General features: G+C 33.4%; 1 protein-coding gene and 1 pseudogene across 2 annotated transcripts in view; one reads left to right on the forward strand and one right to left on the reverse strand.

The window, feature by feature from the left end:
- LOC145248106 (potassium voltage-gated channel subfamily KQT member 1-like) overlaps positions 1–27,111 on the forward strand; it is a 760,452-nt gene that overhangs the window by 433,762 nt on the left and 299,579 nt on the right. The window lies entirely within an intron of this gene.
- Positions 5,791–5,924, reverse strand: LOC145248491 (U2 spliceosomal RNA; annotated as a pseudogene).

The following is a 27,111-nucleotide window of genomic DNA, read 5'->3' on the forward strand; positions in this document are numbered from 1 at the left end:
AAAGTCAGAATGTTTGCGTGTGGTTGTGTGTGTAAGGTTGCGAGAGAGAGAGAGAGAACAATTCTCAACCTATCTATTCAATAAATTTGTTATCTACAGATTTGACCATTTGTATATAGGGTATTCAGACATATGGAAATATATCCAGCATAATCTATCTATTATATCCATAAAAGTGAGAATGTGTGCGTGAGAGAGAGAGAGAGAGAGAGAGAGTAAGTACAATTCTCACCCTATATATTCAACAAATTTTTTATCTACCGATTAGAAAATTTGTATATAGGGTATTCAGACATATGGAAATATATCTAGCATAATCTATCTATTATATCTAGAAAAGTGAGAATGTGTGTGAAAGAGAGAGAGAGAAGAGAGAGAGAGAGAACAATTCTCAACCTATATATTCAACTAATTTTTATGTACAGATCTGAAAATTTGTATACAGGGTATTCAGACATATGGAAATATATCTAGCATAATCTATTATATCTATAAAAGGTAGAATGTGTGTGTGTGTGTGTGAGTGAGTGAGTGAGTGAGTGAGTGAGAGAGAGAGAGAGAGAGAGAGAGAACAATTCTCAACCTATATACTCAACAAATTTTGTATCTACAGATTTGATAATTTGTATATAGGGTATTCAGACATAAGGAAATATATCTAGCATAATCTATCTATTATATCTATAAAAGTGAGAATGTGTGTGAAAGAGAGAGAGAGAGAACAATTCTCAACCTATATATTCAACAAATTCTATCTTTACAGATTTGAAAATTTGTATATAGGGTATTCAGACATTTGGAAATATATCTAGCATAATCTATTATATCTATAAAAGTGAGAATGTGTGTGTGAGAGAGAGAGAAAGAACAATTCTCAACCTATATACTCAACAAATTTTTTATCTACAGATTTAAAAATTTGTATATAGGGTATTCAGACATATAGAAATATATCTAGCATAACCTATCTATTATATCTATAAAATGACCATGTGTGTGTGTGTGAGAGAGAGAGAGAGAGTCAGAGAGAGAGAGAGAACAATTTTCAGCTTGTGTGTGTGTGAGAAAGAGAGAGAGAAAGAGAGGAAGGAAAATTCTCACCCTATATATTCAACAAATTTTTTATCTACATATTAGAAAATTTGGATATAGGGTATTCAGACGTATGGAAATATATCTAGCATAATCTATCTATTATATCTATAAAAGTGAGAATGTGTGTGTGAGAGAGAGAGAAAGAGAGAGAGAGAGAACAATTCTCAACCTATATATTCAACTAATTTTTTATCTACAGATTTGAAAATGTGTATATTGGGTATTCAGACATATGTAAATATATCTGGCATAATCTATGTATTATATCTATAAAAGTGTGAATGTGAGTGATGGAAAGAGCAAAAAATTCTCAACCTATATAACCTATAAAAGTGAGAATATGTGTGAGAGAGAGAGAGAGAGAACAATTCTCAACCTATATATTCCACACATTTTTGGGCACAGATTTGGAAATTTGTATATAGGGTAGGCAGACATATAGAAATATATCTAGCATAATCTATCTATTATATCTATAAAAGTGAGAACTTGTGTGTGTGTGTGTGTGTGAGAGAGAGAGAGAACAATTCTTAACCTACATACTCAACAAATTTTTTACCTACAGTTTAGAAAATTTGTATATAGGGTATTCAGACGTATGGAAATATATCTAGCATAATCTATCTATTATAACTACAAAAGTTAGAATGTGTGTGTGAGAGAGAGAGAGAACAATTCTAAACCTATATATTCAACAAATTTTTTATCTACAGATTTGAAACTTTGTATATAGGGTATTCAGACATATGGAAATATATCTAGCATAATCTATCTATTTTATCTATAAAAGTGAGAATGCGTGTGTGTGAGATAGCGAGAGAGAGAGAGAGAAAAAGAGAGAGATAAAAATTCTCAACCTATACATTCAACAAATTTTTTATCCACAGATTTGAACATTTGTATATAGGGTGTTCAGACATATAGAAATATATCTAGCATAATCTATCTATTATATGTATAAAAGTGAGAATGTGTGTGTGTGTGAGAGAGAGGACAATTGTCAACCTATGTATACAACAAATTTTTTATCTACAGATTTCAAAATTTGTATATTGGGCATTCAGACATATTTTAATATATCTGGCATAATCTGTCTATTATATCTATAAAAGTGAGAATGTGTGTGATAGAGAGAGAGAGAACAATTCTCAACCTATATACTCAACAAATTTTTTATCTACAGATTTGAAAATTTGTATATAGGGTATTCAGACATATGGAAATATATCTAGCATAATCTATTATATCTATAAAAGTGAGAATGTGTGTGTGTGTGAGAGAGAGAGAGAGAGAGAGAGAGAGAGAGAACAATTCTCAACCCATATACTCAACAAATTCTTTATCTACAGATTTTAAAATGTGTATATAGAGTATTCATACAAATAGAAATATATCTAGGATAATCTTTCTATTATATCTATAAAAGTGAGAATGTGTGTGTGTGTGAGCGAGAGAGAGAGAGAGAGAGAGAGAGAGAACAGTTCTCAACCTATACATTCAACAAATTTTTATATATAGGGTATTCAGAAATATCGAAATATATCTAGCATAATCTATTATATCTTTAAAAGTTAGAATGTGTGTGTGTGAGAGATAGAGAGAACAATTCTCAACCTATGCACTCTACAAATTTTTTATCTACAAATTAGAAAATTTGTATATAGGGTATTCACACATATGGAAATATATCTAGCATAATCTATCTATTATATCTATAAAAGTTAGAATGTGTGTGTGAGGTAGCCAGAGAGAGAGAGAGAGAGAGAGAGAGTAAGAACAATTTTCAACCTATATATTCAACAAATATTTGATCTACAGATTAGAAAATTTGTATATAGGGTATTCAGACATATGGAAATATATCTAGCATAATCTATCTATTATATCTCTAAAATTGAGAATGTGTGTGTGAGAGAGAGAGAAAAATTTTCAACCTATATACTCAACAAATTTTTTTATCTACAGATTTGAAAATTTGTATATAGGGTATTCAGACATATGGAAATATATCTAGAGTAATCTATCTATTATATCTATAAAAGTGAGAATGCGTGTGTGTGTGAGAGAGAGCGACACAGAACAATTCTCAACCTATATATTCAACAAATTTTTTATGTACAGATCTGAAATATCACATTTGTATAGAAGTAGAAATCTTGATACCTACTCTGATACCTAATAAAAGAAAGGACACTCTTTAGGGCGGATTTTGATTATAACAAGTCACTAATTAGAAATTATAATAAACATTCTAATAATTTAAGAATTTTACCAAAATAAAATTGCATGGTAATCACCCAATTTCTGCCACAAAATTTTGATTGGCAGAACTCATAAACATAAAATATATATTTTCTAATTTCATCTTTTTTTTTTCTTTTTACATAATCTGGTTTGATGTTTTCCCAAATATTCAAATCACTATATTTTGCTGCTTAATATCAAATACAGCAACTGAGTTATTTTTATGCATCAAACAATTACATTTTCTCATTCATCCAAACTAATCACTGAACATCAATTTCATATTTTCTTCACTAAAATATTACTGTGCTTGATGTCATCAAGTGGAGCGGATCATTTTTTTTTCATTTGTTCACACATTTTTCCAATTTATATATATTTTAAAGATTCTTAGCCTATGTCATTGCATACCAATCTGTTTATTAAAAGTTAAGGTTCACTGTAAACACATATGTTACACCAAAATAAAAACGCTTCAGATAATGTCTTGATATTCAATTCAGTTTCTCACATGACATCTTATGAAGTTAGTAGAAATGTTACAGACTTTTGAATCTCAAACACTTTCAATACTGTGCACTGATATTTTCTTTTTTGCAATATAAGCACATTCATGATTTTTTTTACAAACGTTAAAAACTTTCACATTGTGTAGCAATATACTGAAACAATTATAAAAATATTTGTTTTTATTTTGAATGATGCAGGGCATCTGAAGAGAGATTTTTCTAACAAAATGAAAGTATAATTTTTAGCAATAGGTATCTAGGAAAAGGCCACTACATATGTTATAAGTTCCAAATTTCCACAACCTGGCAAATACTGGTACATGCTAGCAAATTTAGATTTGCAATTACAAAATATGATTCTAATTTTTTCCTTTGCTCTTTATTCTAACACTACACTAAGTTTACTGTGTTATTTCGCTACAGTTGATATTGTGTAGAACAATAAGAAAATCATAGTGAACAATGCATTCAACAAAATTTCACACACATTTCTAGATACCTATATCTAATAAGTTCAAAAGAAAGGACACACTTAGGGAGGTATTTTGGTGGTCAAGTCACTAAAAAGAGATTAGCTGGTTTCCCGGCATAGCCCAGGATATAATAAAGATTGACTGAAATACATGTTCTAGCTGGTTTCTAGGCGTTGCCAGGGATGTAATATAGACACATTATGTTGTATATTACCTGTTCTCTTCTCCCTAAGGTAAAACAATTTCATATACATGCTGTAAATTACCTATGCTAGGGATAAAACATGAACAATATCAGTCCTAGGGTAGATAAAACAAATAATACATAGAGATGAAAGATTCCTCTCCCCTAAGAATCAAACATATGTTCAATATCTGCTTTTGTTTTTTCATTGTTTATACGGTCCCGAGCAACGCCGGGTAGCCCTGCTAGTCTATATATATAAAAGGCAAAAATCGGTGTGTATGTATGTATGTATGTATGTATGTATGTTTGTTTGTAACGCTAAAACTTTTGAAAGACGGAACCAGAGTTGACAAATTTGGTATCATATTGCACCTTGATCACCCGGATGACAAATATCGAAATTTCACGTCAAACGGACCAGTAGAAAGGGGTCAACTGATCGTTTTTCTCCTAGGGGGGCCCCCAAAAAAACCTGTCATTTTAACGTTATTCAATACGTGTCACGTGACGTGACGTCAGCTCAAACTTTTGACAGACACAACCAAAGTTGACAAATTATGTATCATATTGAACCTTGATCACCCGCATGACAAATATCGAAATTCCACACCAAACGGACCATTAAAAGGGGGTGAACTGATCATTTCTCTCCTAGGGGGGCCCCCAAAAAAAACTGTCATTTTAATGTTAATATTACATAATCCAAAAACGCTTAGTCATGTCACGTGACGTGACGTCAACATCCAGTAATGGCGAACAAATGTAAACAAACACTTTGTTTTACCGATACTTTTGTAATTTCTCTTCTGCTTTGTTCTAGAGATTATTAAACTCCATGACAATGTCTCCAACGTATTTAACTGGTTAAAAATAGTATTTATACAAGAGTTTTAACGAAAAATATCAGGAAAAAATGTACAGGAATAAAAAAAAATTCAGCTTTCAAAATATTCGTCGATAAAAAAACCGATCTTTATATTTACGCTAGCCATTTTGTATATTACCACGTGACCTGCTATCTCTTAAACTGGAGGGGGGGGGATCCACTTGAATCCAACAAAACCAGTAATTTTTTTTTCTATTATATATACATCATTTTCTATAAAATTAAGTGTAGACTTTATAATTATAACAAAAAATGTTATTCATACAAAAAAAAAAAAACGCTTAGTCATGTCACGTGACGTGACGTCAACATCCACTAATGGCGAACAATTGTACCTATTTACTATGCCTCCCCACGGGACAGAGTTAGACACCAGGGTCGTTTTTTAACGTGGAGAAAAGGTACAAAAATAAAAATTGTCTCAGTCGTGGAGGATTTCTCCTCCACCGAAAGAGAACAAGAAATAGAAGTGCAGCATCTGAAGAACAGATACTACACTTTGATCTTGACCAAAAGGCCAAGAATGCGAACAATTGTAAATAACAACTTTTTTCACAAAACCAACACCGTCTTTCTTTTTTTTCTCTCTCTCACCCACTTACTCTTCCCTCTCTCTCACCCTCTTTCTCTTGACGTCACACCACTGTTAAACTGTGGGGGGGGGAACACATTCCCAGGCATTATCTCCTATAGATGCACATTTTATTAGAAATTCAGCTTTCAAAATATTAGACGATAATAAAAATATAAAACCAACACCCTCTTTCTCTTTTCTCTCTCTCTCACCAACTTACTCTTCTCTCTCTCTCACCCTCTTTCTCTTGACCTCCTACTACTGTTAAACTGTGTGTGTGGGGGGGGGGAAGAGGCAGCTTGAAAACCAACAAAAACAGTGCACAGTTTCCCAAGCATTTGGGGTGGGAAGGGGGGGAAGAAGCCGAGCGCACAGTTTCGTGTGAGAGAGAGAGAACAATTCTCAACCTATATACTCAACAAATTTTTTATCTACAGATTTGAAAGTTTGTATATAGGGTATTCAGACATATGGAAATATATCTAGCATAATCTATCTATTATATCTATAAAAGTGAAAATGTGTGTGTGTGTGAGGTAGCCAGAGAGAGAGAGAGAGAGAGAGAGAGAGAGAGAGACAACAATTCTCAACCTATATATTCAATACATTTTTTATCTACAGATTTGAAAATTTGTATATAGGGTATTCAGACATATGGAAATATATCTAGCATAATCTATCTATTATATCTATAAAAGTGAAAATGTGTGTGTGTGTGTGTGTGTGTGTGCGTAAGAGAGAGAGAGAACAATTCTCAACCTATATACTCAACGTATTTTTATCTACGGATTTTAAACTTTGTATATAGGGTATTCAGACATATAGAAATATATCTAGCATAATCTATACATTATATCTATAAAAGTGAGAATGTGAGTGTGTGAGAGAGAGAGAACAATTCTCAACCTATATATTCAACAAATTTTTTACCTACAGATTTGAAAATTTGTATATTGGGTATTCAGACATATGGAAATATATCTAGCATAATCGATCTATTATATCTATAAAAGTCAGAATGTTTGCGTGTGGTTGTGTGTGTAAGGTTGCGAGAGAGAGAGAGAGAACAATTCTCAACCTATCTATTCAATAAATTTGTTATCTACAGATTTGACCATTTGTATATAGGGTATTCAGACATATGGAAATATATCCAGCATAATCTATCTATTATATCCATAAAAGTGAGAATGTGTGCGTGAGAGAGAGAGAGAGAGAGAGAGAGAGAGAGAGAGAGAGAGTAAGTACAATTCTCACCCTATATATTCAACAAATTTTTTATCTACCGATTAGAAAATTTGTATATAGGGTATTCAGACATATGGAAATATATCTAGCATAATCTATCTATTATATCTAGAAAAGTGAGAATGTGTGTGAAAGAGAGAGAGAGAAGAGAGAGAGAGAGAACAATTCTCAACCTATATATTCAACTAATTTTTATGTACAGATCTGAAAATTTGTATACAGGGTATTCAGACATATGGAAATATATCTAGCATAATCTATTATATCTATAAAAGGTAGAATGTGTGTGTGTGTGTGTGTGAGTGAGTGAGTGAGTGAGTGAGTGAGTGAGAGAGAGAGAGAGAGAACAATTCTCAACCTATATACTCAACAAATTTTGTATCTACAGATTTGATAATTTGTATATAGGGTATTCAGACATAAGGAAATATATCTAGCATAATCTATCTATTATATCTATAAAAGTGAGAATGTGTGTGAAAGAGAGAGAGAGAGAACAATTCTCAACCTATATATTCAACAAATTCTATCTTTACAGATTTGAAAATTTGTATATAGGGTATTCAGACATTTGGAAATATATCTAGCATAATCTATTATATCTATAAAAGTGAGAATGTGTGTGTGAGAGAGAGAGAAAGAACAATTCTCAACCTATATACTCAACAAATTTTTTATCTACAGATTTAAAAATTTGTATATAGGGTATTCAGACATATAGAAATATATCTAGCATAACCTATCTATTATATCTATAAAATGACCATGTGTGTGTGTGTGAGAGAGAGAGAGAGAGTCAGAGAGAGAGAGAGAACAATTTTCAGCTTGTGTGTGTGTGAGAAAGAGAGAGAGAGAAAGAGAGGAAGGAAAATTCTCACCCTATATATTCAACAAATTTTTTATCTACATATTAGAAAATTTGGATATAGGGTATTCAGACGTATGGAAATATATCTAGCATAATCTATCTATTATATCTATAAAAGTGAGAATGTGTGTGTGAGAGAGAGAGAAAGAGAGAGAGAGAGAACAATTCTCAACCTATATATTCAACTAATTTTTTATCTACAGATTTGAAAATGTGTATATTGGGTATTCAGACATATGTAAATATATCTGGCATAATCTATGTATTATATCTATAAAAGTGTGAATGTGAGTGATGGAAAGAGCAAAAAATTCTCAACCTATATAACCTATAAAAGTGAGAATATGTGTGAGAGAGAGAGAGAGAGAGAACAATTCTCAACCTATATATTCCACACATTTTTGGGCACAGATTTGGAAATTTGTATATAGGGTAGGCAGACATATAGAAATATATCTAGCATAATCTATCTATTATATCTATAAAAGTGAGAACTTGTGTGTGTGTGTGTGTGTGTGTGTGAGAGAGAGAACAATTCTTAACCTACATACTCAACAAATTTTTTACCTACAGTTTAGAAAATTTGTATATAGGGTATTCAGACATATGGAAATATATCTAGCATAATCTATCTATTATAACTACAAAAGTTAGAATGTGTGTGTGAGAGAGAGAGAGAGAACAATTCTAAACCTATATATTCAACAAATTTTTTATCTACAGATTTGAAACTTTGTATATAGGGTATTCAGACATATGGAAATATATCTAGCATAATCTATCTATTTTATCTATAAAAGTGAGAATGCGTGTGTGTGAGATAGCGAGAGAGAGAGAGAGAAAAAGAGAGAGATAAAAATTCTCAACCTATACATTCAACAAATTTTTTATCCACAGATTTGAACATTTGTATATAGGGTGTTCAGACATATAGAAATATATCTAGCATAATCTATCTATTATATGTATAAAAGTGAGAATGTGTGTGTGTGTGAGAGAGAGGACAATTGTCAACCTATGTATACAACAAATTTTTTATCTACAGATTTCAAAATTTGTATATTGGGCATTCAGACATATTTCAATATATCTGGCATAATCTGTCTATTATATCTATAAAAGTGAGAATGTGTGTGATAGAGAGAGAGAGAACAATTCTCAACCTATATACTCAACAAATTTTTTATCTACAGATTTGAAAATTTGTATATAGGGTATTCAGACATATGGAAATATATCTAGCATAATCTATTATATCTATAAAAGTGAGAATGTGTGTGTGTGTGTGTGAGAGAGAGAGAGAGAGAGAGAGAACAATTCTCAACCCATATACTCAACAAATTCTTTATCTACAGATTTTAAAATTTGTATATAGAGTATTCATACAAATAGAAATATATCTAGGATAATCTTTCTATTATATCTATAAAAGTGAGAATGTGTGTGTGTGTGAGCGAGAGAGAGAGAGAGAGAGAGAGAGAACAGTTCTCAACCTATACATTCAACAAATTTTTATATATAGGGTATTCAGAAATATCGAAATATATCTAGCATAATCTATTATATCTTTAAAAGTTAGAATGTGTGTGTGAGAGATAGAGAGAACAATTCTCAACCTATGCACTCTACAAATTTTTTATCTACAAATTAGAAAATTTGTATATAGGGTATTCACACATATGGAAATATATCTAGCATAATCTATCTATTATATCTATAAAAGTTAGAATGTGTGTGTGAGGTAGCCAGAGAGAGAGAGAGAGAGTAAGAACAATTTTCAACCTATATATTCAACAAATATTTGATCTACAGATTAGAAAATTTGTATATAGGGTATTCAGACATATGGAAATATATCTAGCATAATCTATCTATTATATCTCTAAAATTGAGAATGTGTGTGTGAGAGAGAGAGAGAGAACAATTTTCAACCTATATACTCAACAAATTTTTTTATCTACAGATTTGAAAATTTGTATATAGGGTATTCAGACATATGGAAATATATCTAGAGTAATCTATCTATTATATCTATAAAAGTGAGAATGCGTGTGTGTGTGAGAGAGAGCGACACAGAACAATTCTCAACCTATATATTCAACAAATTTTTTATGTACAGATCTGAAATATCACATTTGTATAGAAGTAGAAATCTTGATACCTACTCTGATACCTAATAAAAGAAAGGACACTCTTTAGGGCGGATTTTGATTATAACAAGTCACTAATTAGAAATTATAATAAACATTCTAATAATTTAAGAATTTTACCAAAATAAAATTGCATGGTAATCACCCAATTTCTGCCACAAAATTTTGATTGGCAGAACTCATAAACATAAAATATATATTTTCTAATTTCATCTTTTTTTTTTCTTTTTACATAATCTGGTTTGATGTTTTCCCAAATATTCAAATCACTATATTTTGCTGCTTAATATCAAATACAGCAACTGAGTTATTTTTATGCATCAAACAATTACATTTTCTCATTCATCCAAACTAATCACTGAACATCAATTTCATATTTTCTTCACTAAAATATTACTGTGCTTGATGTCATCAAGTGGAGCGGATCATTTTTTTTTCATTTGTTCACACATTTTTCCAATTTATATATATTTTAAAGATTCTTAGCCTATGTCATTGCATACCAATCTGTTTATTAAAAGTTAAGGTTCACTGTAAACACATATGTTACACCAAAATAAAAACGCTTCAGATAATGTCTTGATATTCAATTCAGTTTCTCACATGACATCTTATGAAGTTAGTAGAAATGTTACAGACTTTTGAATCTCAAACACTTTCAATACTGTGCACTGATATTTTCTTTTTTGCAATATAAGCACATTCATGATTTTTTTTACAAACGTTAAAAACTTTCACATTGTGTAGCAATATACTGAAACAATTATAAAAATATTTGTTTTTATTTTGAATGATGCAGGGCATCTGAAGAGAGATTTTTCTAACAAAATGAAAGTATAATTTTTAGCAATAGGTATCTAGGAAAAGGCCACTACATATGTTATAAGTTCCAAATTTCCACAACCTGGCAAATACTGGTACATGCTAGCAAATTTAGATTTGCAATTACAAAATATGATTCTAATTTTTTCCTTTGCTCTTTATTCTAACACTACACTAAGTTTACTGTGTTATTTCGCTACAGTTGATATTGTGTAGAACAATAAGAAAATCATAGTGAACAATGCATTCAACAAATTTCACACACATTTCTAGATACCTATATCTAATAAGTTCAAAAGAAAGGACACACTTAGGGAGGTATTTTGGTGGTCAAGTCACTAAAAAGAGATTAGCTGGTTTCCCGGCATAGCCCAGGATATAATAAAGATTGACTGAAATACATGTTCTAGCTGGTTTCTAGGCGTTGCCAGGGATGTAATATAGACACATTATGTTGTATATTACCTGTTCTCTTCTCCCTAAGGTAAAACAATTTCATATACATGCTGTAAATTACCTATGCTAGGGATAAAACATGAACAATATCAGTCCTAGGGTAGATAAAACAAATAATACATAGAGATGAAAGATTCCTCTCCCCTAAGAATCAAACATATGTTCAATATCTGCTTTTGTTTTTTCATTGTTTATACGGTCCCGAGCAACGCCGGGTAGCCCTGCTAGTATATATATATATGTCAAATGAAGGTTTTTGCGCCCTTCTATTTATTATTTATTTATTTGTTTGTTCACTTTACTATTTCGTTTACTTCTACTTCCTTTTCTTTCTTATCTTTTTACGATGGCTTTTACTTTATTAGTCTGTGTTTTTATCACCGTTCTTACATATACGTGTGTGTATATATGCTCTTACGTATGTTACGTGCAGTTCACTGTTATATGCGTGTGTGTGTGTGTGTGTGTGTGTTCTTATCCTTACACCGTTTCTTGCCTTGAAAGTCTTCGAGACGTGTATATGCCATGTATAATACGTACCTACCTGGTTGCCTTGGCCAGCGGATGATGCCTTCTTGGACGCATGTCTCCATCTCGTGGGGAGTGGTCACTGCAGACAGATGCATCGATAAACAACAAGATGGATTTGAAGCTTCAATCTTTTATTTCAAGGCAAGCCTATCATCTCGAACTCTGGTTGTCGGAGAGCCGGATCTCCAATCTGCATGTCTCTGCTGCCTAAACGACACTCTCCCATGTGGTCGTCAACCAGAAGCCTACGACAACAATTCCTGTGTCACCCCTAATTCCTGGTGCATGTCACCCCTAATTTCCGGTGCATTTTCTCTAGGTTAATACCTGTCAAACCTTACCTTTTGTGACCCTGCCAACTCGCTGATGGGAAATGAAATATATTTACATAACTTGCTATTTCTAAAACTACCTATATAGCAATTAAGCTGGTATTCCCAATACTACATATATACATATACATATATATATATATATATATATATATATATATATATATATATATATATATACATATATATATATACATATATATGAAATAAAATGGAGGTGGAAGGACCTGGATACTCAACGTTTCGCCCGATTTATGCGGGCTTCTTCAAGAGGGATGGTCATTGACGAGAGAGTCGGAGGATTGGGGCTATATATAATGATGGGGGAGAGCAGCGTGTTTTCCTTATGTAAATTAGATGTCATATATACATGTATATACATTTTATGAGAGAAGAACTAATTAGAGTAAACTAGTGTAGTGGGTTACGTCTAAAAGATAAAATATCGTAGAGATTAAAAATTGTGTTTGGAAATATAGCGGTGATAGATTAAATAAATAAAATGACACGAGATTACGAAAGAATTTTTTTTTTTTTAAATTAGAAATAATTGAATTGGGATAAAATAGCGCAGTAACTTAAAAGATGGTATCTAAAAATAAGAATAGGAGGTGATAAAATGGAGTCTAAAAATAGATAATGATAAAATACAGTAAATAAGTAAAATAAAAATAAAATTAAGTGAAATTACGATTTTTTTTTTTCGCGTTTAACCGGTGTCTAAGTTGTTTTCTTTGATAATTATTTTCGACAGAAAGGGAGCAACGTGGAAAAAACCTTTTCTTTGCTTAATTATATTGCTGGAATGGGAGATTATAGCTGACTCAATTAAACGTCGTGTGGATCTGTTATGTATGTGTTTAAGGAAAGTTGCTTTGTTAAAATCAAAATGGTGGTCGTTTTCCATGATGTGACAAAATATGGCGTTGAGTGTATTGTTGTTTTTTACATCTCTTTTGTGTTCATATATTCTTTTATTTAAATTACGTTGAGTTTCTCCTACGTATATTTTTCCACAATCAAGGCAGGGTATGGAATATATTCCGGCTTTGGTGTTAATGTTGGTGTTAGTTATAATTTTACGTGTTAGATCCCTAATTGTTAAAGAGTTTAGTTTTGTTATTTGAATGCCTGTCTTATTTAGGTTCTTATATATTGTGTCGTTGTTTTTATTAGTTGGTAATGTTAATTGTCTGTTGTGTATCTGGTTATTTAAGGAATGGTCTCGGTTATGGTAAATTTTTAGTGCTTTTCTTTTTGTATTTGCCAAAAAATGTTGAGGGTATTGCAAGTTCATGAATGTACGTTCGATATACTCAAATTCTTCCACGATGTATTCTTCACTACATATTCTCAGGGCCCTAAGAAAAAATCCTATTAGAATACCTCTTTTTACTTTATCATCGTGATGAGAGTAAAAGTGTATGTAATCATTTTATTCGTGACTTTCCGATGGACTTTAAAAAATAAAAATAACAATGATCATCTAAGTTTTAAAGTCCATCGGAAAGTCACGAATAAAAATGATTACATACACTTTTACTCTCATCACGATGATAAAGTAAAAAGAGGTATTCTAATAGGATTTTTTCTTAGGGCCCTGAGAATATGTAGTGAAGAATACATCGTGGAAGAATTTGAGTATATCGAACGTACATTCATGAACTTGCAATACCCTCAACATTTTTTGGCAAATACAAAAAGAAAAGCACTAAAAATTTACCATAACCGAGACCATTCCTTAAACAGCCAGATACACAACAGACAATTAACATTACCAACTAATAAAAACAACGACACAATATATAAGAACCTAAATAAGACAGGCATTCAAATAACAAAACTAAACTCTTTAACAATTAGGGATCTAACACGTAAAATTATAACTAACACCAACATTAACACCAAAGCCGGAATATATTCCATACCCTGCCTTGATTGTGGAAAAATATACGTAGGAGAAACTTAACGTAATTTAAATAAAAGAATATATGAACACAAAAGAGATGTAAAAAACAACAATACACTCAACGCCATATTTTGTCACATCATGGAAAACGACCACCATTTTGATTTTAACAAAGCAACTTTCCTTAAACACATACATAACAGATCCACACGACGTTTAATTGAGTCAGCTATAATCTCCCATTCCAGCAATATAATTAAGCAAAGAAAAGGTTTTTTCCACGTTGCTCCCTTTCTGTCGAAAATAATTATCAAAGAAAACAACTTAGACACCGGTTAAACGCGAAAAAAAAAAAATCGTAATTTCACTTAATTTTATTTTTATTTTACTTATTTACTGTATTTTATCATTATCTATTTTTAGACTCCATTTTATCACCTCCTATTCTTATTTTTAGATACCATCTTTTAAGTTACTGCGCTATTTTATCCCAATTCAATTATTTCTAATTTAAAAAAAAAAAAAAAAATTCTTTCGTAATCTCGTGTCATTTTATTTATTTAATCTATCACCGCTATATTTCCAAACACAATTTTTAATCTCTACGATATTTTATCTTTTAGACGTAACCCACTACACTAGTTTACTCTAATTAGTTCTTCTCTCATAAAATGTATATACATGTATATATGACATCTAATTTACATAAGGAAAACACGCTGCTCTCCCCCATCATTATATATAGCCCCAATCCTCCGACTCTCTCGTCAATGACCATCCCTCTTGAAGAAGCCCGCATAAATCGGGCGAAACGTTGAGTATCCAGGTCCTTCCACTTCCATTTTATTTCATATCGTCGGATTTAATCCAGCTCAACAATCATACATATATATATACATATATAGATACATATATAGATACGCATATATATGTACATATGTATACATATATATACATATACATATACACACACACAGATATATATATATATATATATATATTACTTTTGAAATCACATTATATATTGGTTACAACAGAATATATAATAATCGATAGAGAATTAACTCTATAATAGTATATACAAAATCTACATAAATTAAAATATCATGTATTTTACGACCAAGCAACGCCGGGCGCCCCCTGTTAATACATACTAAAATATTCCGTAGTCATCCATTTAATGGCTATTTCAAAGATTCTGTTTTGAGGGGGGGGGGAGATATATTTAAACTTAACTTTTACATAGGTAAGAAAACAATGTATGTTCATAGTTTAAGTGTCCATGATTCATTAGCTGAAAATATGTTGAAGTGCTATGAAATATCCACAGGAGAGAAAAATCTAGTTATAACTTTCCGACTCAATTACAAAAATTACATTAATGGTTATTTGAGACGTACAGTGTTGAATAAATTAAAGCGAGAAAAAAAAAATCATCCAGTGTTTGTTATATTATTCATGGTGACAATGATGATTCTACTGGTGGTGGTGGTGGTGGTGGTGGTGGGGTGGGGGTGGTCTAATGTGATTCCAGAATCTATTTACTGTATACACGTATTTCAGCTTTTTGTCGTTACACGAGAATTTGTTCCTTTCTATTCGTAAAAAGCAAACTGGTTGTCCATAGTAAAGGGCGACCTAAAAACTCATGTTTTATGAGCTTCTATACCGAGATGTAGGGGAGGGCGCCACTCCTTTCCCAAGATTACTCCACTTACCCTTGATCTTCACTTTATAATGTGCACAATTTATTAAAGGAATACCAAGCTCCATCTTTCAAATCATTGATATGAGTCGACCAAACATTGACCATTAACGAACATTCTTATTGTGTCAACTTGGAGGTTCGAATAACATTTGTAGTTCCCTGTGAATTAGTAGTGGATTTATGGAAATATACATTTATATACACACAATCGTTTAAATATGGACTGTTTGTTAACTTTTGAAAGAAAAGAAGGGTGGGTTTGCTGAAATCAATCTTTAGTAAAACTAACAAATTGTAAAGCTTGTATTGTTTAAATTGTTCGCACTACTGTTCTCATCTCGTGGGTTTTTCTCGAGACGATTCGATCGATGTAAACTCTGGTCATGTTCAGGTGTATCTTGTTAAACTCAGGAATCTTTCTGTTTAACTCGGGAATCTGCACAGAACTTCTAACGAAACTCTGTGCTACTTTTCAGATTTTTATAACGTGGCAACACCAATGAAGATTTGGGATCATGACATATAACCATAAGAAGCCACGTCATGCATAAAGAACCAGAAAGTGACAGTTGCTAACTGTAACAAAAGTCAATTAAAGAAGTCTGGCGAGTAAAACAGCTCAAAGTTTGTGAAAATAGGAACAACTAATTCGTTTTATTTGGATCATTCAGATTAATGACCTCATCTTGTGTTATTTTCACAACATTTCGGCTGACGTAACTTCCGACTTTCTTTAGGTGTATCTTGCTATCAGCAATCTACATGGAATACTGAATTGAACCCTTTATTTAATCAATGGAGATAGCATGCTCTTGTTCCATCAGCCATGATCGAGTAGAAGCCTTAAATAATTCACAATTATTTTCTTCATATTGCCCGCACTGACGATTGAACATTCAACCTCTAGAAGAGTGTCACTTAGAACTGAATTTACTCAGTACTTTATCCGCTACGCCACGGATCATGCCATCTTATGATATACTTTCAAAAGCAAACTTTTTTTTTAAAGATTATTCAGCCGAATATAAATTTGGAACAATAAATTTGAAGTTATTATGCATCAGAAACCACAAATTTGTTATTAATTTGGATTTCGACTTAGAAATCAAATGAAATCAATCTCATTGCTTTTTGATTACATTAACATATTTCTATATTATATTTTCTTAGTCTGTACAAATTTTTATTAGCTACTTGGACGATCTGGTTTAAATTTTCTATGGACTTTTGTTGTGATAAGATGCAGTAAACTAAGTATTATAGTATCCGTTAGATGCACAGTTAGGGATTAATAGATATTAATAGGATTAGTCACCACAATACCACACTAACCTTAGAAGTTTTCTCTGAAACTGCTGGGACAATCTAGATAAAATTTTGTACGGACTTTTGTTGTGATAAGGTGCAGCAAAATAAGTATTATGGCATTAGCTTGATGCAGAGTCAGAGATTAATGACGTATTTAATGCAAAAATGGGCACAAATTTAACCACATTCAATCATTGATTTGGTATAAAGCACTCATTCTAAAACAACGGGATATAACTTTTTATCGGTTTAACGGATTAAAATGTCTAGTGTTGTATATTTGTCCTATTTGTAAAGAACGACGATTAACACTTATGAATAAAAACATAATTATAAAACTCAAATGACCTTGTGATGAGTGTTGTAACCCAACATCCGATTTACGACTTCCGGTTGCGCATGCGTACATAAACATAAACCCATAACAGCGTAAACAAATAAACACAAATCGCTACTTTTGCAGAATTTGACCTGCGCACTGAAATATTAACGTTATTATTTAGAAATTATTATTTAATATGGGAAGGGCGAGGATGTTTTTCAACTATTCTGTATTGCAAGTATACTGTCGCAATTTTCTTATAAATAAATCAACTTTGACCCGTTGACAACGTATTGTTTTACTGTGTACGTTTTCAGCGTCCCAATTGTTTTTTTTTTTCGCGTTTAAATTATCTAAATAATTGTTAATACTTTCTGCATTTTTTTACATCGTTAATTTCCGTATTACGTTTAAGTTATTTTAACACAATTTTCTTACAAATAAATCTACTTTAACCTTTGACAACCATAAGAGCATTTTACAACGTATTGTTTTACTGTGTACGTTTTCAGCGTCCCAATTGTTTTTTTTTCGCGTTTAAATTAAACGATATATCAAATTTTGAATAGTGCAGACTTACCTATAAGTATGGCAAACTACTTATAATTCAATGGCTGTAAGTCTTTTTTTTCAAAAATAAACAATTATAAACAGAGCGACTCATAGAAATCTATCTATATTCTTTTTTCATTTTAATATACTTTCATAGAAATGTTTATGTTACGTCACAAAAAAACTATTTTCTTTATGTCACAAGTGTCACGCCCATACATTAATTCCATAGCTAATATAACATACTGACCCAACGGGTCACGGGTAGTCTAGTGATATATAAAAAGGAAAGATGATTTGCTTGAAGCATTGCGAATAAACAAGTATGGAAGCGTATAAGACGACTATAACAATGCAGGAAACCAGGTATTGAAGTGATGTGGTTTATGGACAAAAATGGACAAACGAAAGATCTTGTAATTTGCTTTTATCTTCGTATATCCATTTATTTTTCAAAAACAATCATAAATACAAATTAGTAAATATGGACTTACTGTTTGAGATAACCGGGATACTGGAAGTCTTTAATATTTCTAGAATATCATTTATTTTCAAAATAAATGGGACCAAAGAATATCGTTTAAAAAGATGGAAAATATCATAAAAACGGAACCGGAAGTGGGATTAGTTGAGCTGTCATGCAGAAATAGGATTTATTTTTAAACTAGCAAAAGTACCCTTCAAAAATTGACTCTGGTTTATGATAGTACTAGCCTGGGTGCGCGGCGTTGCCCGGGGGTTTGGAGGTGTGTGTTGAACAAAACAAACAAAAAAAGTGGTAGTAGGCAGGCAGGCTCGAACCCGTGCTGCAAAGGCGGAAAAGAAAATGAAAGAAAATCTGGCATCTTAGCCGATGTCTCTATGACGCAACCGGAGGTCAAAAGCGTTGAAATTAACTGAAGTCAATCTAATGGTGACGAAGACTTGCTAGAATGTCGGCGAAAAAAATCGACCCCTCCTTGTACAAAACGGCCGAGTTTAGGGTGATGGAATTAATGTTTTGAGCCAATTTTTCGATATTTGTCGTCCGAGACGTCGGGCTTCAAAATGATACCAATCTTGTCAGGATCCGTTGTCCCTGTCGAAAGCTTTTGCGAGGCATACATACATACATACATACATACATGATGATGATTGCAATGTCTTGTCAGACGAGTGCCACTCCCTCAGACATTTAAAATCCATGAGCCCAAATGCCTAAGGGAGTATCTATACAAAGATGATGTTACAGAGTCTTAGCTTTGTACGACAGCTAAGTCTCTCTCTCGGTTCAAAATGTTGAGATCCAGCAACAAGCAAGAGCAAGATAGCCAGCAACAAATTAAACTGTAGACCGGGTACTGGTCTCCCGCTTTATGGTTTTTTTAAATCAGAGATTTGCTTCTCCTAGAAAGGTTGCCTTCACTACGGCTTACGGGAGCCCTCTCCACCCCAATACACATATACACACACAAATATACACGGTGCTAGTTGGCCGTTGACTCAGAAAAAGAGTTCATTCGCCCTTTGGAAGGTCTTGTTTTTAATCCTCCAGGGAGACTAGCCGCCCTCCTCACCAAACAAGTCTGGTGGGGGAACCAGTTTAGTCGCCGGTGACCCGACCATGAGACAGGTAGTACTGGGTTACATGGTACCAGTAGCATATGACATGACCTGACACAACATACATACGGCCATACATACATACATACATACATACATACATACATACATACAATTAAACAGACAGATGACATTTATATTATAGATTAGTTCGGTATTCTAATCACTGTGTTATTTGTATATACTAATGCATAAGTTTTTTTATCATCACTATCGTTATGGTCATTTTCACTCTTATTTTATTTATTTATTTATTTTTGTTTAATGGTTTGTATTTGTGATTGTTTTGAAAAAATAAATTGAAACCCGAAGATAAAACAAAAAAAGATACTCTACATCATCATCTTTCGTTTGTTCATTTTTGTTCATACGTCGCGTTACTTCAATACCCGGTTCCCTGCATTGCTACAGCTTTTTTATACTTCCCATATTTGTATTATATGTTTTTATCGGATTATCGTTCTCATTTTGAGTGTTATTCGTGCAACGTTTCAGTCGGTGTAGCCGCCAACCTTCGCAAGGCATCTTGGAAAAGAAAGGAGAAAAGTTACTGCCTCTGTAGATGGCTTCATATTCTTGGAGTTTTTTTTTTTTTTTTTTTTTTTTCACATTTCATATTCGGATTCCAATTTTTTTCCATGCATACGAAACCACGGCGAAAAAAAAAAAAAAAAAAAAAAAAAAAAAACAATAATACGAAACCATCTACAGAGTCAGTAATTTTTCTTCCTTTCTTTTCCAAGGTGCCTAACGAAGGTGGAGGATACACCGAATGAAATATTGCACAAATAACACTCAAAACGAGAACAATAGTCCGATCAATACAAGTAATATAAACAATCAACCCTCATCTAAAAAATTTCAGAACTCCTCCATATTTATAATTAGATATCTTTATTGTTCGATTGCGCTGAACGAGCGCACTCAGTGATAGAGGACGACGTTCCATGGAATTGACAGAAGTTGATCTGTTGGATTCATAAGAGAGATACTTTCTGTTGATTCCAATTTAAGACGGTTAAAATAATATTTTTAGACACCTACGCATTCTCAACTGCGACGTCAATTGCAGAATTTATGTTATACACTCAATGTAGTCACATGCTATCCTGCACGTGACTTCCAGCGGCGTTTTGTTTATTTAACAATTATTTAACAAGCGGATGCATTTTCCTCTGGTTTGTCCGCACGTATCCTTATATTTGTTTCCGAGTTAACAGTCGGATCTGATGCTTCCAACCAGATTTTATCTGTCGGCGTAAATGCCATTCATTAAGGTACCCCAGGGACGAATATTCAACACGCATGCATGGATGTTTTTGATTTGGATGTAAAAGTTAGCTTAAACATCCTTGTGGAATTTTTGAAGCCAAATGTGAAATAAAGACTCAACTTGTGGTTGCCTCTTGCTGGTTTCCAAAGCCACATCAGAAGCCATTACTAGAGATAGCAAGAGATAGGGAGAAAACTTGAATGCCTACAGAGAGAACTTGAATGCCTACAGAGAGAACTTGAATGCCTACTAGACATTGTCCTCGAGTGTCTAAGGTCTCTCTGTACAGGGTTTTGTCAGAACAACCTGGCATGAGGATACTTTTTCCATAGAAGTAAACTCTGACCAAATATTCAAAATCACATAGTATTCGCTGCCCAAATAAGATCTGCTCCGTATGACTAACCCACATTAGCTTTTCCGAGGAATGGTGCACCTTCTCCAAGTGATGTTACTTCAAGTAATAGCACGAAGCTGGATACTCAACCAGACTAGATAAATTCTTGTCCTGGAATCCAGTAAGACCAAGAGACCACAACGAAAGATATACTACAACATATAAAAATGCTTAATTGGGGAGAGGAAAATTATGTTCTCAATTTCTTTACTAACTCAGTGCTTGAGAGATAAAGAACTTTAATGGAACATTCGAATATCTATGTATCTTATATAGAGTTCAAGTGTTAGCCCCAGGTTGTGGGCCCCTTGATTTCTGAGAACTTCGACTGAAGTAAAATAAAACAAAAAAAGAGATAGCAATCCTACTTTATTGTCCTCATATTGCAGTCCTAATCATAAATGGGGTCACCATACTCAATTACGAGTTCTCTCCAGCAATATATATATATATATATATATATATATATATATATATATATATATATATATATACTAGAAGATGTATCCGCCGTTGAAATAAAAAAAAAAATGGAAAGAAATTGAGACTCGTGCATATGAGTATTATGTTTTTTTTTCTAAACAATTCACTTTTTGTAAGTAAAAGAAAATACTCGAGCTGAGATTGAAACCAAAACCTAAAGACAGTGAGTCAAGTACGATAACCACTAGACCAGCTTACCACGTTCATTAAAAAGTGTTTTCAAACCTCGTGAAACTGTGGACAAACAGATAAAAATCGGATGAACCCCAAGTACCAATTTTTCAATTTTGACCCATCAGCAGATCTTTTACCGGATGAAAACCGATTAAAAAGATTTCCACATATCTGAATACAACATATACCAAAGTTCAAGTCTGTTGATAAAAAATTCATTGTGTATATAGGTTGAGAAGTATCACACACACATTTTCACTTTATATATATATATATATATATATATATATATATATATATAATATAAAGCTGAATGTGTGTGTGTGTGTGTGTGTGTGTGTGTGGTCACGAACAGGCTCCTATATGGTTGACTATTATAAAAAACTGTGGCGTCTGCGTTCGCGCCTGGTCCACAAAGTATGGAAATAAAAAATTTAAAAATAAAAAAAACGTTTACAAGTGTTTTTGATATAGATGTACATAAGAATACTTTGATAAGTATGTTTTAACTAAAATAGGGATAGTATAATAAAACTGTGGGGTCTGCGTTTGCGCCTGGCCTCCATAGAATGGAAATAGGCACAAACTTTAATAAAGACTTTTCATATCTATCTGCGTAAGTATACTTTGATAATTATGTTTCAGTTTGAAGAAATATGGCATAATAAAATTACGGGGTGTTCGTTCACACCTGACCTCCATAGAATGGAAATATGTCACAAAGTTTAACAAGGTTTTTTAATATAGATCCACAGAATATTGTGATAAGTGTTTCAGTGTGAACAGGTATGGTATCATAAATTATGGGGCTTATCTATTTTATTTTTACTTTCATTATATTTTGCTTTGGTTTTGATACCCCCAAATTCAACCCAAATTTATAACCCTTCCTTTTCATAACCTATCATACTTTCATAAATCAGAGTCCATTTTCTGCAGGCTGTTTTTGAACCCAGTCAACGACGGGTACTTTTGCTAGTATATATATATATATATATATATATATATATATATATATATATATATATATATATATATATATATATATATATAAGATTGTTGAATTTTTATTTATTTTTTATTAGCGATTAATTTCTTTCTTTTTTCGCTCCCTGAGCGTTTTTATTATAGGAAAGGAGTTATTTGCCCTTTGTTTACATTTTTCGCCCACATTTTAGGATGTATTACTTTTTTATTTTATTTAAATATTATTTATTATTTTATTTAAATATTATTTATTACTTTTATGCACGTAGTAATTATTAATTAATAATTAATAAATAATATTTATTTGAGCCCGCAATAGGGAATTAAGAAAAAGAAGTTAGCCTAAGAATAAATGCAATATTCTAACTTCCTATCATTGGATACTCTCTAAGTGTTTACTGTTTATGCCCACTGATTAAACATTTATAGGTACATAATTTCCATCAATTCTCATGTTTACTTCTGATGGCCTGAATTCTTTTTTTTTTTTTTTTTTTTTTACATGGAGGTCACCACATATCAAGGCCCAGAAGCCACTCGGGGATAAGGGTTATTGTGTGTACAGTAATCAATGGGATAGTATCGTAGTAATAGTATTGGGGATTTAAGTTGTCATTACTTAAGGGGGCGATTCATCAGGAATTTGTTTGTGTTGGACTTGAAGACATCCAAGTTGAATTCGGGAGGGAAACAGGCAAGCAGCAGAGAGTTCCACAGCCGTGCACTTCTAAGAAAGAAGCTTTGTTCATGGAATCTACGTTTTGATTTAGGCACGGATAAAGAGTGGAGAAAATTATTGACAGTGGTTTCAGCTAGTCGGGTGTTTTTCGTGAAAGATTGGCGAGGGGGGACCAGAGAATGGAGCTCAGACGAGCACTTGCCGTGGAAATAATGATAAAACAGAGACAGGCTCGCAACGTCTCTTCTGTGGGAGAAAGGTTGCAGAGAAGAGAAAAGGGCATCACCCACCAAGCCACAAAGTCTATTTTGTACTCTGTCAAGGCAGGATAGGTTGTTTTTTGCAGCTCCTGCCCAGATGTGGCCGCAATACTCCATACTTGGACATACTTGGCTTTTATATAGATAGGGAATTGCATCAGTAGTGAGATATCTTCTAGAGCGGTAGAAGGATCCCACCATTTTCCCAGCGACCTTGGCCACAGACTTGATGTATGTGTTCCATTTCAGATCAGGAGTAAAGGTCAAACCCAGAAGCTTACCAAAACATGGGGCCTCAAGAGCCATTCATTTCAATTGATGCCAGATGGGGATCAGAGCGTTTATGATGTAATGATAGGAGCTTGGTCTTAGATGCATTAAGGTAACCAGCCACCTCTTCTCCCACTGAACCACGCGCTCAAGATCTGAGGAGAGAGAATCAGAGAGAATGTTGTCATTTGCGGCCTTTGCTGTGTTGCCATAGATAGTCGTGTCATCAGCATAGATGTCAACGAATGATTTTAGTATGTGTTTTGGGAGATCATTTATGTAGATCAGGAAGAGAGTTGGGCCCAGGATGGACCCCTGAGGGACTCCAGCATTAATACTGTGGGCCTCTGATTTCTGCCCATCAACCACTACTCTTATGAGCCTATCAGAGAGAAATGATTTAATGATAGAGAAAACATTTCCAGTTATACCGTAGCTGGAAATCTTGTGAAGTAGGCCTTTATGCCATACCTTATCGAAGGCCTTTGATATTTCAAGAGCAATTGCCCTAGAAATGAAGTCTTTGTTGAGAGATTGGCTAATTCTATGTGATATAACTGTTAGCAGGTCTGCTGTAGATCTAGCAGAACGGGAGCCATATTGCGTGTCACTAAGAAGGTTATTTCTGCTGAGGTGGTTGACTACTTCTCTATTTAATATGGATTCCAGCAACTTACTCATGACACATAGGAGACTTACTGGTCTGTACTGAGAGGGAGATGACTTATCACCTGAATTTTTAAATACAGGGCATACTGATGAGGTTTTCCAGGGTGTTGGAAAGCACTTCTCCTTAAGGCAACGCTTAAACAGTTTGGTAAGTATGGGGGCAAGTTCTGGTTGTAGCTTTTTTAACACTATAATTGGAATACCGTCAGGGCCAGTTGCTTTACTGGAATCAACGTTCTTGATTAGCTTGGCGACCTCACGCACAGATATTTGTATGTTACCTAGCATGTTGTGTGCTGTAGGAGGAAATACGGGGAGTCTCAGTGCATCTATTACGTTGGTAGCTATGGAAAAAGTGATTTCTGTGTGCAATGGCAGCAGCACATCCAGGGGAGAACCATGGCTGGCTGTTAGGTTTTTGTTGGAATTTTTTGGATGGTATGAATTGGTTTATGCCTACAAGTAACCATTCGGTCAGGTCTGATACTATAGAGGACACATCCTTTTTAAACATGGAATGGAGAGGTAGATCAGATATGAATGTACGGAAGCTATCCCAGTCAGCCATAGAGTATCGGTATACAGTACGGTGGAGAGGTACGTCTGAAGACTTATTATACTTCATTTTTATCTTAACTGAATGTAGAGTATCAGACTAAGGAGTCAAAGGTGGACTTTGTGATTGAGTCATTATATCTTGGCTGGCAGTAGTTATCATTTCCTACACTGATAAATGCATAAGAATGGAATACTAGTATCTGTACATGTGAAAATAATTGTTAATATTGATTAAAAAATATTATAATATATTATTTTTAAAACAGTGATCTATGTACATGCGTGTTTCAAGGAAACTATCTCTTATCAGCGTAGCTTGACTGTTTCTAGGAATCGAACTCTAGACTGTGTTTACCACAGTCCAGCACGTTAACCATTTCGCCACGAACTCCTAGATGACTTTACTGTTTATTTTTATTGCTTATAAATTTTTAGATTTGATGTCGTTTTTTTTCTTTTCTTTTCTTTAAATACGGTGAAATAGTGGTCTCGCCTCGAAGCTCATTTTTATTTACTTAGAAAGTCGCCCATAATTTATTTGGATGTATATTAGATTTTGATTTATTTTTATTATTTTTAAAACAGTAATCTACGTACACGCATGTTTCAAGGTAACTACTTTTCTCAGCCCATACTAATATATATATAAATTTCCAGACTTTTTTCGTATGGGACTTTTATTGATAAGTACACACATGAAACTTTAGTCCCCTTCGAAGTAATCTCCTCCGGCTGCAATGCACTTGTACCATTCCAATAAATTCTGGAAAGGCTCATGGAAGTCCTGTTGTATGAGGATGTCAATGATCTCCATCTTAGCCTCTTTCATCTCATCAATTGTCGCATAACGACAGCCTCTAGGGCTTTCCATGAGCTTAGAGAATAACCAAAAGTCATGGGGAGCAAGGTCTGAACTATAGGGAGGGTGAGCAACTGTCTTGGTGCCCATCTTGTTGACTGCCTCTCCAGTGGGAATCCAATGCATATGAATCAAGCCTGTGCTGTCAAAATAAGAGATCATCATAAGTTTCTGGGAGGATTTGTTCTGCCAGGCACAAGAAGGCCAGACAGAACCAGTATGCTTCCACCAGGAATTCTGTCTCTTGGTCTCTGGGTCATAATAGTAGATCCAGCTTTCATCGCAGGTCTCCAGAGCATCAAGAACTGCGGGATCTGAATTGATCATCTCGACCATCTCCCTGCTGTCATGACGTCTTTCTTTCTGATCTTCTCTGAGCACTCTTTGGACAAACTTCACACAAATCTTCTGCATCTTCAGTCCCTCATGAATAATTGTGCGTACAGTTCTCACGCTGACATCAAACTGTGCACTTATTGTATCTATAGACACACGATGGTACTTATCCATGGAATTCTTAATTTAACCAATCAACTCTCATGTTCTAACTTCCTTACTCTTCCTACACCTCTCATCATCCCTCACAGACTCCCTGCCTTCCTTGAATCTCTTATGCTACTCAAAAACTGATGCTTGATTCATGCAAGATGGTCCAAAAGCAGTCTGAAGCATTCCATACATTTCTGTGGCATTTTTTCCAAATTTAAAACAGAATTTTATTGCATA

The sequence above is a fragment of the Euprymna scolopes genome, chromosome 26 (genome assembly GCF_053919585.1).
Source record: "Euprymna scolopes isolate OS-2025 chromosome 26, ASM5391958v1, whole genome shotgun sequence".
Taxonomy (NCBI): domain Eukaryota; kingdom Metazoa; phylum Mollusca; class Cephalopoda; order Sepiida; family Sepiolidae; genus Euprymna; species Euprymna scolopes.